This window comes from Eleutherodactylus coqui, chromosome 13 (assembly GCF_035609145.1).
Source record: "Eleutherodactylus coqui strain aEleCoq1 chromosome 13, aEleCoq1.hap1, whole genome shotgun sequence".
NCBI lineage: Eukaryota > Metazoa > Chordata > Amphibia > Anura > Eleutherodactylidae > Eleutherodactylus > Eleutherodactylus coqui.
In genome coordinates, this window is record NC_089849.1 from 121,429,662 (window position 1) to 121,447,710 (window position 18,049).

General features: G+C 45.0%; 1 long non-coding RNA gene across 1 annotated transcript; it reads right to left on the reverse strand.

The window, feature by feature from the left end:
* Window positions 1-1,598: 1,598 nt before the first annotated feature.
* LOC136588137 (uncharacterized) lies at window positions 1,599-6,165 on the reverse strand. The gene is made up of 3 exons (XR_010787542.1): window positions 5,876-6,165; window positions 2,618-2,890; window positions 1,599-1,806 (listed from the first exon to the last, which is right to left on the reverse strand). It is a non-coding gene; the product is annotated as an uncharacterized lncRNA (long non-coding RNA).
* Window positions 6,166-18,049: the final 11,884 nt, after the last annotated feature.

Here is an 18,049-nt window from a genome sequence, read left to right on the forward strand (position 1 = left end):
ATCTTATAATGCTCCATTTTGTATCTAGCAGCCATTTTGAGACAGATTCTTCCATTTTATGAGCCTGTACTTTCTCAAATGTACCTCACATTGTAATTGTTGTATTGTTTGCATTTATCCATGCCTGAAAGCGCTGCGGAATAAGTTGGCGCCATACAAATAAAGATTATTATTATTATTATAGATTACGGGCCACAATGTGTATACTTCTGAACAGGAGACAAACAGGGATATCCATTGCGGAGGTTCAAGCCTCCTTTTCATGAGAAAAAAAAAAAAAGGAAATGTCTTGAAAAGGACATATTTTCTAAAAATCAAATATTATTTGGTCTCCTAAAGTGCATTAATTCATGACAATAAATGTGGGGTCAAAATACTCCTGACCCTCTCAGAGAATACATTAAGGGGTGCAGTTTTTAAAATGTGGTAATTTGTAAGGGTATCTATCATTATGACTAAGGATGAGCGAGTATACTCGGTAAGGCACTACTCGTTCGAGTAATGTGCCTTAGACGAGTATCTCGCTGCTCGTCCTTCAAGATTCCCCAGGGAAGTGGGGAGGAACGGAGGGGAGATCTCTCTCTCCCGGCCGCTCTCCCCTGCTCTCTGCCGCAACTCGCCTGTCAGCCGCATCGGTCCCTGTACATTTTTATGGACGAGCAGGGAGGTACTAGTCTAAGGCACATTACTCAAACGAGTAGTGCCTTAGCGAGTATACTCGCTCATCCTTCATTATGACACCTAGCAGGCTTTGGAAACTTGCATTGGTGTAGGAAAACTAAGTGTTCCTCAAAATTCTAAAAAGTAATGTTACATTAGAACATCTCCCAAATGGGGAAAAAAAATATCAAAAAATTTTAAACCGTGCATCCAGAATACATTGAACAGATGAAAATATATGTTAGCAAAGATGTGTACAGCATGTTTGCACTTAATTTATATATGACATGTGACAATGTTAAAAAATGAAAAATCTAAATAGTGCAAAGTAGCAATTTTAATAAATAACAGTAGTACAACAAGGGGAAGAAAAAAACAATGCCACAGTCACTTGCACATGCTAAACCTTTAAGGACTTCTGATATGTAAAGTGACACATGTAAAGTTCCAAATTTTGGGTCAGTCACACAGCCGCAAACAGCCTGGTTTGGTAAGGGGAGAAATAACTTAGTGTACAAACTGTGAACCGACTAACGAGGGCGCACTGAGCAGCATCAAATGCAACCTGACCGCATATTTGCCTTTTCTGCTGCAGTTCTCCGGCGCGGCATCGGCACCACGTGACTACACAGCGTGCACGCGGATTGCCTTCAGCAGCCGTGCACTACACACTACAGTTAAGCAGACGTGCGCTACACACTACACTTAAGCAGCAGTTACCTAAACACTAACCCTAAACACTAACCCTAAACACTAACCCTAAACACTAACCCTAAACACTAACCCTAAACACTAACCCTAAACACTAACCCTAAACACTAACCCCGTGCTGCTTAACTGTAGTGTGTAGTGCACGGCTGCTGAAGGCAATCCGCGTGCACGCTGTGTAGTCACGTGGTGCCAATGCCGCGCCGGAGAACTGCGGTTGAAAAGGGTAATATGCAACCTGACAATCTGCATCGTACTGCTCCATCACATCCTGATGATGTTTCTCCATAGCAGGTGATGGGCCATTTCCAGCTTTGCATTAAGCATCCTCCTGAGCCAACATCTGGGAACTTCTGGCGCTCTGGTGATACAACTCTGTGGTTCTGAACACGGGAAACGGTAACAATGCAGTATTCAGACCAAAACGGAGCAGCTGACCTATAACAAAGAAGAAGAAAAAAATTAACCCGGCAATTGGCTTAATTCCGTGGGTTTGCATAGTTATTGCCTAATACATCTCTAAACATCCATCGGCTACATACTATCCCTGCTTTTCTTCACTCCTACTTTAATAGATAAATATTTCTTATTATGACAACTTTTCTTATGACCTAATTGTACATTGAAACTGTATACTTGACAAAGACCCACTTACACAAGGGGCGAAATGTCCTCCTTTCTGTGTGGGAGGAATAAATCTCTCAACTTTTTGCATCAACTGCTGCCTCCACTATTTCTTTCTTGGAATTGAAACTAGAGATGAGCGAGCATACTCGCTAAGGGCAATTGCTCGATCAAGCATTGTCCTTCGCGAGTACCTGCCCGCTTGGGAGCAAAGATTCGTGGCCGGCACGGGTGAGCGGTGACTTGCAGCAGGAGGGAGCAGGGGGAAGAGAGAGATCTCCCCTCCGTTCCTCCCCGTTCTCCTCTGCCGCAGAATCTTTGCTCTCGAGCGGGCATGTACTTGCTAAGAGCAATTGCCCTTAGCGAGTATGCTCGCTCATCTCAAATGTAAACATATTAAACGTATTTTAACGTGTGCAAGAGGGCCACCACCAAAATGTGAATACAAATTTGAATACATAAAACAGCACAGATTTGTAATTGCATGTAAGGCACCGCATATCTTAACTATATTTTTGATGTGAAGTACATTTTATTTCTCGTAACCAGATTGTCTATGCACATAGCCAATACAGCACCTATAAATATAGGCCATACCTATAGCGATTTTCAACATGTCACTTACCTTTAATAACACTTTACTGCCCTGCATTGTCTTCCTCGTAAGACTCTGTAAGTTACATAGTTTACATTTTCATATTCTTCCTTCCATTGCACAAATTCCTCTTTTGTTTTGCAACGTAATCTCCAAACAACGGTACTGTTACTTTGGGAGGCCAAAATTCCGCTGTTTGGAGGATTAATGACATCATTTGGTTCATTAGCTTCCATGTCGCTTTAGCTCTGCGCGTGACGGTCTCAAAAGGCGCACTGAGAGGAGCGAGATCCCAGGTGAGAGCTGCAGAAGTGGAGAAAGTAACGTTACAATCACGTAATATGCATAAAAGAGAGATTGCAGCACGCATGTAGAGATCCCAAGATGCAGCACGCACGCCAAGATCAGAACGCACAGCACGCACGCCGAGATCAGAACGCACAGCACGCACGCCGAGATCAGAACGCACAGCACGCACGCCGAGATCAGAACGCACAGCACGCACGCACAGATCAGAACGCACAGCACGCACGCCGAGATCAGAACGCACAGCACGCACGCCGAGATCAGAACGCACAGCACGCACGCCGAGATCAGAACGCACAGCACGCACGCCGAGATCAGAACGCACAGCATGCACGCCAAGATCAGCACGCACAGCATGCACGCCAAGATCAGAACGCACAGCACGCACGCCGAGATCAGAACGCACAGCATGCACGCCGAGATCAGAACGCACAGCACGCACGCCGAGATCAGAACGCACAGCACGCACGCCAAGATCAGAACGCACAGCATGCACGCCAAGATCAGAACGCACAGCATGCACGCCGAGATCAGAACGCACAGCACGCACGCCGAGATCAGAACGCACAGCACGCACGCCAAGATCAGAACGCACAGCATGCACGCCGAGATCAGAACGCACAGCATGCACGCCAAGATCAGAACGCACAGCACGCACGCCAAGATCAGAACGCACAGCATGCACGCCGAGATCAGAACGCACAGCATGCACGCCGAGATCAGAACGCACAGCATGCACGCCAAGATCAGAACGCACAGCATGCACGCCAAGATCAGAACGCACAGCACGCACGCCGAGATCAGAACGCACAGCATGCACGCCAAGATCAGAACGCACAGCATGCACGCCGAGATCAGAACGCACAGCACGCACGCCGAGATCAGAACGCACAGCACGCACGCCAAGATCAGAACGCACAGCATGCACGCCGAGATCAGAACGCACAGCACGCATGAAAAGAGCAACACCGGAGAAAAACGCAAGACAGTGACTGAGAACTTCAGTATGAGCAGGGAAGGAGCAACTGGATGAGCTTCCTATCCAACCGCTGTCCGCAGGGCAAAGCAACAACACGCTCAAAAATACCACATATGCACACAACCATATGCTAATATGCACTACACACATGTTACTAGGCACCCTCCATCCATATGCACAAGCTTGTCGTGCTAATAAGCACCAGACACGTTTTGCACACGTTAAAGGGCCCCCCCCGCCACACACACACACTGACACCCCATGCTAATAGACACGCCACACACAACCAGAAGCAGATAGGTATCCCCCCCCACACAGAACCACACCCTAACAGGCACCCCACCCGAGACACACACAACCACACGCTAATATGCAATCCACACGTGCATATTTCGTTATATGGACTCTGCGAGCTAACATGCTTATATGTGCACAGTAATGTACACACGCGCAAAAAAGCCTCAGACACGTGCTAATACGTACCACACGTGCTAATATGTACCACACGTGCTAATATGCACACCGCGCACATGCACTAATAAGCAGTGCATGTGCGCAAACACACGCTCGAAAATGCATCGCGCGCACACACAAATATGTGCCGTATTCACACAATGCACAGCACACATACTGCATTAGGACGCCCAGACGTCCATGCACATGCTTCAACATACTGCATACACACAACCACACCACTCATACACAGAGAACGACACGCTTACATGCTGTGGCTCCATCACACAGCCTATACACAAAAGTATGCACCACATACACACAACCACAGCGCATGCACGGAAAAAAACAGTAGCACAACGCATGCACGGTAACAGAAATATAAAACATGACCAAATGGTAGCACACCACCACACAGTAGTCTAACACACATACCAATGCATAATATGCACTACCTGTACTGCATACACAGATACCCACTAATATGCGTCACATAACACAACACATGCTAATATGCACCATATTCATACAATGCTGTATATGTATTGCATAAACATGAGCAATTAGTAGCACAGCACCGGCACGCAACAAGGCATAAATATGCAGTAGCACAGAACATTGACGCAAAAACACGTAGCATATGCATTGCATCAGTATGAGCACATGCTATCAAATGGCATAAAAATATCCAAAAATGAGCAGATGCTAGAAAACTGCATAATCATGACCATACATGTGCACAAGCACAAGAAAACATACAAATATGCAAAAGCGAGCACCTGGCAGAATCAATAGCATACACATACATGCACACATGTAGGTGAAAAAATGGAAATCTGAGCACATGCTATAATCATGACAATACATGCACATATGAGCAGATGCAAGCGAAAATCGGCAAATATGCAGATGTATGCTGCGAATTGGCCGCCTCGCGTGGTGGATGGCAATAGCGCTCCGGCCGTGGACAATGCAGCGTCATGCTGGGGATCGCGGCGACAATGCAGCGGCATGCTGGGGATCGCGGCGACAATGCAGCGGCATGCTGGGGATCGCGGCGACAATGCAGCGGCATGCTGGGGATCGCGGCGACAATGCAGCGGCATGCTGGGGATCGCGGCGACAATGCAGCGGCATGCTGGGGATCGCGGCGACAATGCAGCGGCATGCTGGGGATCGCGGCGACAATGCAGCGGCATGCTGGGGATCGCGGCGACAATGCAGCGGCATGCTGGGGATCGCGGCGACAATGCAGCATCATGCTGGGGATCGCGGCGACAATGCAGCATCATGCTGGGGATCGCGGCGACAATGCAGCGGCATGCTGGGGATCGCGGTGACAATGCAGCGGCATGCTGGGGATCGCGCTTGTGGACAATGCAGCGGCGACAATGCATGCAGCGGCATGCTGGGGATCGCGGCGACAATGCAGCGGCATGCTGGGGATCGCGCTCGTGGACAATGCAGCGGCATGCAGAATTGGCTGCCTCTCCGCCAATGCGCGCAGGGGAAGTAAGAGCGCAATTAAATGAGCAGGTGCAGCAGCTTACCTTGGCTTTTAGTAGTCCTGTGTAAAACGTCTGCTGGCAAATCCACTTGCGCAAAAGAAATAATCACCTTTGGCAAAAGCACAAAAAATACCTGCCAAATCATTAACTGTCTGTGCACACACACGAGTGCATGTAAACCGCGGGCAAGGCACTGAGCACGTGAAAGCGCGGGCAAAGCACAATCCTGTGCACGGCAATGCGCGGGCACGCCGCTGTGTCACGTGGTGCCGATTCCAGCCAGCTGATTGGCTGAATCGGCCGCGCCGGAGAACTGCGGCCTCCTTTGGTAATATGCGCTCGGGAGGGAACAGCGCCTCCTCCTCGGTGTCTTGTGTACCGGCCGGGGATTGTACGCGGCATAAAACCATCACCGCCGCAGCGGCCTGTAAACTAACCATCCGTGTGGCATCATGCTCGGAGCAGCCTTGACGTCGCTCCGTGTAGCGGTGCGCTTACATTATCACAGATCGTTACTTGGCTCCATTTTGGACGCCAAATGATGACAAAACCGAAAGTGCGCATCTGGCGTCAGTCGTACCCGAGCGGCTCTGGATGTAACGTGACTATAGCGGCATCCGTCCCGGCTCCGTACTGCTGCAGCATCTGACTGTCCCATCTCGGATGTTAGTGGACATCTCTGCCCATCCGATGTAGAGGGGGGCGCTGCCACAAGCTGCGCAAAATACGTTGGGCCCATTTCTCCATTTGCTGTTCTGTAGATGTTGGCGCTAGTTGTTACCAGCTTCTGATAGTAAATATGACGCCCGTGTGGTTGTATCCGGGGGGATGACGTTACGCCCTAAAAAAAAAAATCACAATTGTGGCACTTATGCCGAAGTGGAGAACTTTTTAAAACCAGCTCAATCAGTAATGTTACATTCTTTATCTGCGAGGGCGACGTCAGCCGTGTGGTGGCCTTCAGGGGGCGATGGTAATACTGATAGTGGCCCCCACAGTGTCCTCAGTAATAAAGAGCCCTGATAGTGGCCCCCACAGTGCCCTCAGTAATAAAGAGCCCTGATAGTGGCCCCTGTAGTAATAGTCACCCCAGTAATAATAATGGCCACACTAGCCATAGGGATCCCCAATGTCAGCGCAGTTACTATATGTATAGTTACTATACATACTACAAGGCTCAGTGTATGATGTGTCCCCCTCCTGCTATAGTTACTATTAGAGATGAGCGAGCACCAAAATGCTCGGGTGCTCGTTACTCGAGTCGAACTTTCAGTGATGCTCGAGAGTTCGTTTCGAGTAACGAACCCCATTGAAGTCAATGGGTGACTCGAGCATTTTTGTATATCGCCGATGCTCGCTAAGGTTTTCATTTGTGAAAATCTGCAAAACACAAGAAAGTGATGGAAACGACACAGAAACGAATAGGGCAGGCGAGGGGCTACATTTTGGGCTGCATCTCAAGTTCCCAGGTCCCACTATTAAGCCACAATAGCGGCAAGAGTGCCCCCCCCCCCCCACTGTCAGCGTAAAGATCGTTCTCCTCTGCCACAGCTGTAACAGCTGTGGCAGAAAAGAACGATGTTAGCCCATTGAATTCAATGGAGCCGGCAATACAGCCGGCTCTATTGAAAGCAATGGGCTGCCGGCGTACGCGGGATGAATTGTCAGGAAGGGCTTAAATATATAAGCCCTTCCCTACAATTCATCCAGAAATGTGTAAAAATAAAAAATATATATATACTTACCTGGTCCCGGCAGAACGATGTTAGCCCATTGAATTCAATGGAAGCGGCAATACATCCGACTCCATTGAAAGCAATGGGCTGCCGGCGATCGCGGGATGAATTGTCGGGAAGGGGTTAAATATATAAGCCCTTCCCTGCAATTCATCCAGAAAAGTGTAAAAATAAAAAATATATATATACTCACCTGGTCCCGGCAGACGGAGTTCAGCGCGGCAACCTGCAGTTCTCCTGAACTGCTCTGAACAGCTGTGAGTAGTATTCAGCAACCGGGGATTTAAAATCCCCGCCTGCTGAATGAGATGCCTCTGATTGGTCACAGCCTGACCAATCAGAGGCATCCCTCACTCACACCCATTCATGAATTCATGAATGGGTGAGTGAGGGCTGCCTCTGATTGGCTCAGGGGCAGCTCTCAGCTGTCCCTGCGCTAAGCCAATTATTTTTACACATTTCTGGATGAATTGCAGGGAAGGGCTTATATATTTAAGCTCTTCCCGACAATTCATCCCGCGCTCGCCGGCAGCCCATTGCTTTCAATAGAGTCGGCTGTATTGCCGGCTCCATTGAATTCAATGGTCAGTGCTCGTTTAATCGAGACGAGTACCGCGTGGTGCTCGTCTCGAGTAACGAGCATCTCGCGCACCCTAATACTCGAACGAGCATCAAGCTCGGACAAGTATGCTCGCTCATCTCTAATAATTATATCACCTGTGCAATACTGAGGAAATCCTGAAAACATGACCTGTTGGGGTCCATGAGGACTGGAGTTAAGAAACACTGCTGTAGATAATCCATATAGTACTGGTAGCTACCAAACAAAGCTATTGAAAAATTAACTCAGTTCCTGCAATTACAGAGCTAATCAGACAAAGTATTATCTAAAATGTATAGATTTTAACCAGATTATTTAAAAAAAACCCAAAAAACAGAAAGGATTTTTTAAGGAAATAAATTTATTGATTTTCTCGCTGAATCAGAAATGAAACAACTTATTCTGCCTTTCCATTGGTATTTATATGCAGTTGTTGCGACAACACTAGGCAGTCTAAAAAACGGACCATAGTCTAGGGAAAAGGAGACATGAAGTATACATGAGTGGATGCAAATAACATATATAGCCAACATCTGGGAGAATAGGGAAGGTATTGGTGTGGGAGAGAGGAAGTGTTCTGCCATATCTAACTATTGTAATATGTAACAGCTATGCCTTCTACTATGTCTGTATGGCAGGTTCTTCTGTGAAAATGAAATAAAAAGATTACCTCTTTGGTTTAAATCAGATTCTTGCTGAAAACAAAAGAAATAAGATGACATCTGCTTTACTGATTTCCAATTCATCATGGCCATCCAAGACTGTGCCCTGTGTACCAATTCATCAAAGGGATATATTAGAATGCTAGAGTTAGAAGAAACCTTAAAGGGGTTGTCCCGCGAAACAAAGTGGGTCTATACACTTCTGTATGGCCATATTAATGCACTTTGTAATGTACATTGTGCATTAATTATGAGCCATACAGAAGTTATCAGAAGTTATTCACTTACCTGTTCCGTTGCTAGCGTCCTCGTTTCCATGGAGCCGACTAATTTTCAGCGTCTAATGGCCAAATTAGACGCGCTTGCGCAGTCCGGGTCTTCTTCTTTTCTCAATGGGGCTCCATGTAGCTCCGCCCCGTCACGTGCCGATTCCAGCCAATCAGGAGGCTGGAATCGGCAATGGACCGCACAGAAGCCCTGCGGTCCACCGAGGGAGAAGATCCCGGCGGCCATCTTCAGCAGGTAAGTAAGAAGTCACCGGAGCGCGAGGATTCAGGTAAGCGCTGTCCGGTGTTCTTGTTTAACCCCTGCATCGGGGTTGTCTCGCGCCGAACGGGGGGCTGTTGGAAAAAAAAAAACCCGTTTCGGCGCGGGACAACCCCTTTAAGGGTCATCGGGCCCGACCCTCTCCTCACTGCAAGATCGACTAAAAGATCCTACGAACCTGCTGGGTCTGGTCAATGCTCCCAATGGAAAACTCTCCACACCACCCAAGCAAATGCCTTTCAAGTATTTACAGATTTTAAATTATCTCAGGTTAATTACCACAAGCTATCATCAGTTCAGGTGGGCACTACCCATTTTGTTGATATCAGCCTACAACTTTGTGCTTGCATCTAATAAACTACCAAAAGGACTCAGTATCTTGGATGAGCTCCACATGCTATCACCACCTTACTATGATCAATCATAACTGGCAGCCTGTCTACAGACTTCCCTCAGCTTACTTATTAGATCTATTCAGCAGGTAAAATAGCTCTCATTCTCAAGAGACCTGAGTGTGCAGGCAGATTCCCCCTTTGATAGAATCTCTCTGCAGCTCTATGTAATATAATCCCTCAGTGAGAGGCTCGGATGACTTTCATGCCTTATAGTTGACATTACTTTTCAGTGAGTGCACAGTTTCTTAATAGCTACAAACAATAGGCAGGCATATAAGAAAGAGACATCTGGTAAGGAGAGCATCATCCGCCTTTAACAAGCTATAGTAGAACATTTACTACGGTTGGGGACACTGATGATTCAGGTAAACATTAGCTGCGATATGAATATTCAAATAAGCAATTTCAGTAATTTTTCTTATTGGGAAAGCTGTATTATAGACAGACACCAGAGTGAAAATCTGCCTACTTATATAAACGTACATTGATCAGCCATAATGCTAAAACCACGCACAGGTGAAGTGAATAAGACTGAATATCCTATCACAACGGAATAGGATATTCCACTTTCAAGTTAAGGAAAACATTATTCAGTCAGTGAACAGTTAGTCCTGGGAGTAATATGTTGGAATCAGGAAAAATATGAGCAAGCATTAAGATCTGAGAGACTTTCACAAGGGACAATTTGTGATTGCTAGACAACTGGGTCAGAGTGTCTCCAAAACTAACGGTCTTGTGGGGTGTGCCTGGTCTGCAGTGCTTAGTACCCATCAAAAGTGGTCAAAGTAAGGACAAGAGGTGAACTGGAGAATGGGCACCCAAGGCTGACTGAGGCATAAGGGGACTGAAGGCTAGCCCACTGGTCACAGCTTGCCGCATATGGAGCTGTGTAGTCACAGAATGGTCACAGTGCTCATGCTGAACCCTGTCCAAAATCACCTACAGCGGGCACATAAGCATTAGAACTTCACTATGAATCAATGGAAAACTGCAGCCTGGTCTGATAAATCACATTTTCTTTTACATTAAGTGGACAGCTGGGTAAATGTTTATCACTTACTTAAGGAAGAGATTGCAACAGTATTGAAAGGCAAGCCAGTGAAGACCGATGCTCAGGTCAAACCTTGGCTGCTGGCATTCATTTGGAGGTAACTTTGACCGTGTTGCACACAAACCCCCCCCCCCCCCCCCCCAAAAAAAAGGTTTGGTACCGTGTTAGCTAGAAGAAAAAAGTGTGATTGTTCTCAGTGAGAGAAACCAAGTAACCTTGTAGATATGATACCTTTTAATGGCTAACAAAAATACATGATGTCACAGCAAGCTTTCAGGTGGTTATCGACCCTTCATCAGGCTGATGAAACTGGTTTGGATAGGGCACATATATAACAAAAATGCAGAGATGACACCCCTCTTGATCTAAATAAATGTTCACACACACAAAGACCGTCTCGCACTCAAGACTTAAAATAACACTAAACAACCTGAGAAAAGAGATAAATATTTAATCAGTCCACTGAACTAAGGAATGTGGCAGTTTTATGAGGTCTGTGATCTCTCCTTTAAAGTCGAAACATAGGAAGAGATGGAAACACTAGCCCTGCAGCAGCACCTATTGTATGGCAACATTCTAACAAATCGATTTCTAAATTTTTATGAAGTTTTAAAAAAAAACAAACAAAAAAAACACAACAAAAACAATGATTGGGAAGAGGACACCCTTCTTGATCTCCTTCAGACCTTTCATATGCTCCACTTATGCAAGAATTCAAGGCCAATGTTCATTCCATTTTTGAGGGTATCAAACATGGCCATAAATTTAAACTCCCAAATTCTTCTGTGACTTGAAGTTGCCCTTCAGTATGATCACTCTCATCTGCTCTATGCTAAGTCTGTGAGCACAAAAATGTTTTGCCACAGGTAATTCAGTCTTTTCCAGTCTAATTGAGTGGCAGAGATCTCATCCTGGCTTTCAATTTTTGCCCTGTTTCCCCGATGTAAAGCGTCCCAACAGGACATTTACTGCACAGGATATGGTACACATCGGACGTGGAACATGTGAATGTCCCAGGGATTTTATAGTCCTGCTGTGTGTTGGGGATCCGTATCCTCTCCACGGTCAGTATATGTGAGCAGGTCTTGCGGCTCCTTAGATTTCCTTTTTGTGTGTCCGGGGGTAATGCACGCCTGGTTATAAAATTTCTCAAATTAGGTTGCCTGTAACATAGGAGGGGAGGGTCAGGGAACATGGTTTTCAGACGGTCATCCTTGTGTAGGGTATGATGGAGTTGGGAATTGTAGGTCACTACTAGAGGCACACGACCATTTTTTTTTCTTTCTCATTGTACTGCAGTAGTTTATTTCTGGGTATCCTGGTGGCTCTGGTTATTTGGTCATCAATTGAGGTGGGATGGTAGCCCTGATTTTAAAAGTGTCTTTTTGAGATTGTGTAAATGTTCCTGTCTGTTGGGTTGGAGCAGATCCAGTTATATCTGATGGCCTGGCTGTTGACAATGGATTTTTTGATGCGCTTAGGATGGTAACTGTTCTATCTGAGGTATGTGGGTTGATCAATTGGTTTGCAGTATCGGGAGGTCTGTATTGAGTTGAAATTTTTATGGTTGTGTCCAAAACGTTGATTTCTGCATATGAGTAGCTTATGGTGGGGTGGAATGCATTGAATCTCTCATTAATTTTATTAGTTCTTGTTCAGTGTTGGTCTAAATAATTGTGATGTCATCAATGTAGCGGAAGTAAGCCAATCGTTTGTTGGGGCAAGAGGCCAAAAAGTCACTCTCTAGTTTTGCCATGAAAAGGTTTGCATATTACAGTGCCATTTTACTGCCCATGGTGGTTCCAGGGAGTTGCAGGAATATGTCTTTGCCAAAGGAGAAATAATTGTGTGTGAGAAAGAAATTTTTGAGTTGTAACACGGATTCAGAGGCAACCCCATTAGCCTGAAGGTGCGCCTGGCAGGCGGTCAGTCCATCTTTGTGTGGGATGTTGGAGTAAAAGGACTCCACGTCCATGGTGGCCACTACTGCACCATCTGGGAGGGGACCTATGGTTAACAGTGTGTTCAATAGGTCTATTGTGTCCTGCAAGTAGCTGGTTGTGGTCCTCACCAGTGGTATGAGGACACCTTCCACCCATCCTGAGATTTTTTTCAGTGAAAGCTCCCACACCCAAGATAATTGGCCTCCCTGGGTTGCCAGCTTTGTGTAGTTTGGGAAGAATACATAACACTCCAACCTTGTGGTTCTCCGGTATCACGAGCCTGAGGAAGGATCTATAATAACCACCCGAAAGCTTGCTGTAACATCATATATTTTTGTTAGCCACTAAAAGGTATCATCTACAAGATTACTTGGTTTCTCTCACTAAGAACAATCACACTGTTGCAAACAAAGTACAGCCCTTCATAGCAACGTTATTCCCTAATGGCCATGGTCTCTTTAAGCAGGATAATGTACCCAGCCCCTCTACAAACAAACATTACCATTAGTTCAAGGTGCTGACATAGCCTACAAGTTTCCAGATCCTAGGTCATTCAAGCATATGTGGTATGTGCTGGAAAAGCCAATATAAAAATAGTAAATTGGTTAAGAATGATGTTGAGAAGGCCAAACTTTTAAATTCCTATTTTGTATCCATTTTCTTACAGAAAGTAAATGGAACATCTACTGATCTTTCCTGTGCTATTGGGGAATAAAATAATGCAGACTATCTATAAGAAGAGAGATGGTGGGGGAACACTTAGCTAACTTAAATTATTTTAAGTCTCAAGGTGCAGATGAATTACATCCTAGGATACTAAAAGGAAGCAGTGGAGGTAATTGCTGAACCACTCTCCATAATCTTTGAAATTCCAGGAAAACAGGAAAGGTGCCAGAAGATTGGAAAGGGGCAAATGTTGTCCCTATCTTTAAAAAAAAGGAAGAAGGTGGATCCAGGAAACTACAAGCCTGTGAGCCTGACTTTTATACCGGAAAGATCTGTGAACAAATTTCTTAAGCAGCATGCATACAAGTACTTAAATAAAAATGGAGTAATTAACCAGAGGCAGCATACTAGACAAATCTAATTTCCTTCTATGACAGAATCACTGACTGGGTTGATCAAGGAAATGCGGTGGATATAGTATATCTTGACTTTAGTAAAGCATTTGACAAAGTATCTCATACCATACTTATTGAAAAATGACCAAATATGGGATTGACAAGGCAACTGTTAGGTGGATTCACAACTGGCTGAGTAATCATACTCAGAGTCGTCATAAATGACTGCACATCCAAGTGGAAGAATGTATTAAGTGGGGTACCACAAGGCTCGGTCCTAGGCCCAGTGTTGTTCAACCTTTTTATAAAGGATCTGGAGGAGGGAATTAATGGGAAACTAATCAAATTTGCCAAAGAAACCAAGCTAGGAGGCATAGCTAACACTAGGCTAGAGAGAAAGTATTCAACAAGATCTAGAAAAGCTTGAACAGTGGGCGGCAACTAACAGAATGGTATTTAGAAAAGAAGAAATGCAAAGTCCTACATCTGGGCAAGAAAAATGAAGAAAGAACATACAGAATAGGAGGAATTGAGCTAAGCAGCAGCAGATGTGAAAAAGACTTGGGTATATTAATAGGTCATAGACTGAACATGAGTGAACAATGTGATGCAGCAGTCAAAAATGCAAACACAATTCTGGGATGTATTAAGAGAATCACGTGAGGTAATTATCCCCCTCTACTGTTCCTTAGTCAGACCTCATCTGGAATAATGTGTCCAGTTCTGGGCACCCCACATAAAAAAGAACAAAAAAAACAGACAAACTGGAGCAAGTTCAGAGAAGAGTTACTAAGATGGTGAGCGGTCTGCAAATCATGTCCTATCCGGAACGGTTAAAGGATCTGGGAATGTTTAGCTTGCAAAAAAGGGGTTGTCCCGCGCCGAAACGGGTTTTTTTTTTTTCAATAGCCCCCCCCGTTCGGCGCGAGACAAACCGGATGCAGGGATAAAAAAAACAAACCGGGTAGTACTTACCCGAATCCCCGCGCTCCGGTGACTTCTTACTTACCTTGTGAAGATGGCCGCCGGGATCTTCACCCTCGGTGGACCGCAGGTCTTCTGTGCGGTCCATTGCCGATTCCAGCCTCCTGATTGGCTGGAATCGGCACACGTGACGGGGCGGAGCTACGACGAGCCGCTCTCTGGCACGAGTGGCCCCATTCAGAAGAGAGAAGACCGGACTGCGCAAGCGCGTCTAATCGGGCGATTAGACGCTGAAGATTAGACGGCACCATGGAGACGAGGACGCCAGCAACGGAACAGGTAAGTGAATAACTTCTGTATGGCTCATAATTAATGCACAATGTACATTACAAAGTGCATTAATATGGCCATACAGAAGTGTATACCCCCACTTGCTTTCGCGGGACAACCCCTTTAATAGCGGTCTGCAAATATCTGAAGGGCTGTCACAATGCACAGGGATCAGCTCTATTCTCATTTGCACAAGGCAAGACTAGAAGCAATGGGATGAAACTGAAAGGGAGGAGACACAAATTAGGTATTAGAAAAAACCTTTGGACAGTGGGGGTGATCAATGAGTGGAACAGGTTACCATGGGGGGTGGTGAGTTCTCATTCAATGGAAGTGTTCAAACAGAGGCTGGACAAATATCTGTCTGGGATGATTTAGTGATCCTGCACTGAGCAGGGGGTTGGACCCGATGACCCTGGAGGTCCCTTCCAACTCTACCATTCTATGATTCTATGTATTTTACTTTAAAAAAAGGCCAAAAAGTTTAATTTGATGAGACTATCGTAAAACTAAAAATTACAATTCTATATAAAAATAAAGTGTTCCTGCCAATGCAAGAATATTTAGTAATATTATATGTATCTATGAGTAAAGGAATGTATTGTCATGGGTTTTAGCGACTGCCATTTCCCCTACAGCACTGACGACCATTTGTCAGAGCCAGAAACAGTCTTACAATAGTAGGCAGTTCTCCCCCAGTCATGAGATTAATGCACCCAGTTAGAAATAATGGTTGCCGATTTAAAACCGAAGTGTCCATTGTCTTGTCAACATTCTCAGACTCCAGGAGTGTGTAGTCCCTCGGCTGGTGCTGATAATGGTACAGTGCTCTCATCTTGCCATAATTACATAGACGCAGAATGAGGATGTTGTAAGGGGGCAGCAAGTTTCAATGTTCTAATGGAAGAGGCAGTGAAAAGTGATGATTCATACACTGGAATGCATGCTCTCTGTTCCTAGCAGCCACAAATATGCTGCCTTCCCTCATTAAAGTGAATGAGAAATGCATGGATAGTAGACTTATCGTATATTTTGTCAGTGTAGGATTTGTCTATTTTTCCCATGAATTGAAGGTGACCCTATCACATTTTTGGCATACATCATTAAAGCTCTCACATCAATGGAGCTGAGCTGCAATACCACACTTGACCTATGGACAGGAAGTGGTGCTGTTTTGGGGAGAGAACAGCCATGTTTTCGTAATCCTGGATAACCCCTTTAACATATATGGCAGGCTGTGATGATCACTTGCTCATTAGTGTGGAGGCTGATTGGGGTAGTACAGAGGAGGATAGAAGGCAAATAAAATTGAATATATACAATTTACTATACTAATTAAAGCTACAAAGGAATACAGGAATAATTTTGTTAAAAAATATGAGAAAACAATTTTCCCCGGGGGCACATTGATTTATGCTGGATACTTTTATTATTCTATTTAAAATTATGGAATTTTGGTACAAATATGGAAAATTAATTTCTATATGACTTCCCTGTAAGGTGCCAATTGGGTAACAAGATGCGCCGTGTCATGAAAACAACTGCTTTAATCCCTTAACAACCAGGGACGTAAGGGTATGTCCTGGAGCGTTAGGGTATGTATAAAGTGAGGTCGCAGGGCGACCTTTCTTCGTTCAGTGCGGGCGTCAGCTGTTTATTACAGCTGACACCCGCGGGCAATAGCTGCAATCGGCCGTGCGGCTGATCGCGACTATTAACTCTTTAAATGCCACTATCAATTCTGATAGCCGCATTTAAATCCCCCGATGTTTGGGGGTCCCGTACAGCCCCCTTGTGGTGAGATCGGGGGAGCCATGCAGGTGTCATGGTAGCCGGGGGCCTTCTGAAAGGCCCCAGGGCTGCCTTGCCAGACTGTCTATCAAGCCATGCCCGTGGGGTGGCTTGATAAACTGCCTGTCAAATCGCAGTATGATGTAAGGCTATAGCATTACGTCATACTGCAGGAGCGATCAAAGCATCACATGTTGTAGTCCCCCAGGGGGGCTTAAAAGGAAAGTGAAAATAAACGCAATAAAAAGCGATCAAAAAGTCGTATGTATTCCGAATTGGTACTAACGTCAACTACAGGACATGCCGCAAAAAATGAGCGCCCACAAATCTATGTTGACAGAAAAATAGTTATTGCGCACAGAAGATGGCGGCAGAAAATAATTGAAAAAAATTAAATGTCTGAAAAAAAAAAAAGTAGTAAAGTAAAAAACAAAAAACTAACAAAAAAAAAAAAACTATACAAGTTTGCTATCATAGCAATCGCACTGTCCCGTAGAATAAAGCTATCGTGTCGTTTTTGTTGCGGTTTGTGTGCTGTAGAAACAACACGCACTGAAAGATGGCGAAATGTCGTTTTTTCATTTTACTCCACTTAGAATTGTTTAAAAGTTTTTCAGTACATTATATGGTACATTAAATAGTACCATTTAAAAATACAACTCATCCCGCAAAAGACAAGCCCTCATACAGCGACGTCGATGTATAAATAAAGGAGTTACGATTTTTTTGAAGGGGGAGGAAAAAACGAAAATGGAGGAAAAAAAAAAGGGGGCCTCGTCATTAAGGGGTTAATCTCAAATTTTCTTACACAGCAAATCAGGTTCAGTTATGTCTTCACCATCCGTTCTTAGAACCTCGCTGACCCTTTATGAGCTTCTCTGTCCTACGACAATGTAAAGCGATTATCTCTTCCTCTGGAATGTTAGCTATGTCCAACGCTCTCGTTTTTATCATCTACTAGACTTCTTACAATTAGCTTTAAAAGATGATTTGTTTTTGCTCATTAAATTTTTTTTTAGGCGACCAAGTGAGTCAGGGCTTCCACACACTTGCGTTTTTCTAACGCTGCGACAGTGCTTCGTTTTTTTAACGTGATTGTCAATGCACTTGGTGTGTGGGAGCCCTCACTGACAAAGCTCTTTCCACAATTCAAACAGGTAAATGGTTTCTCTCCTG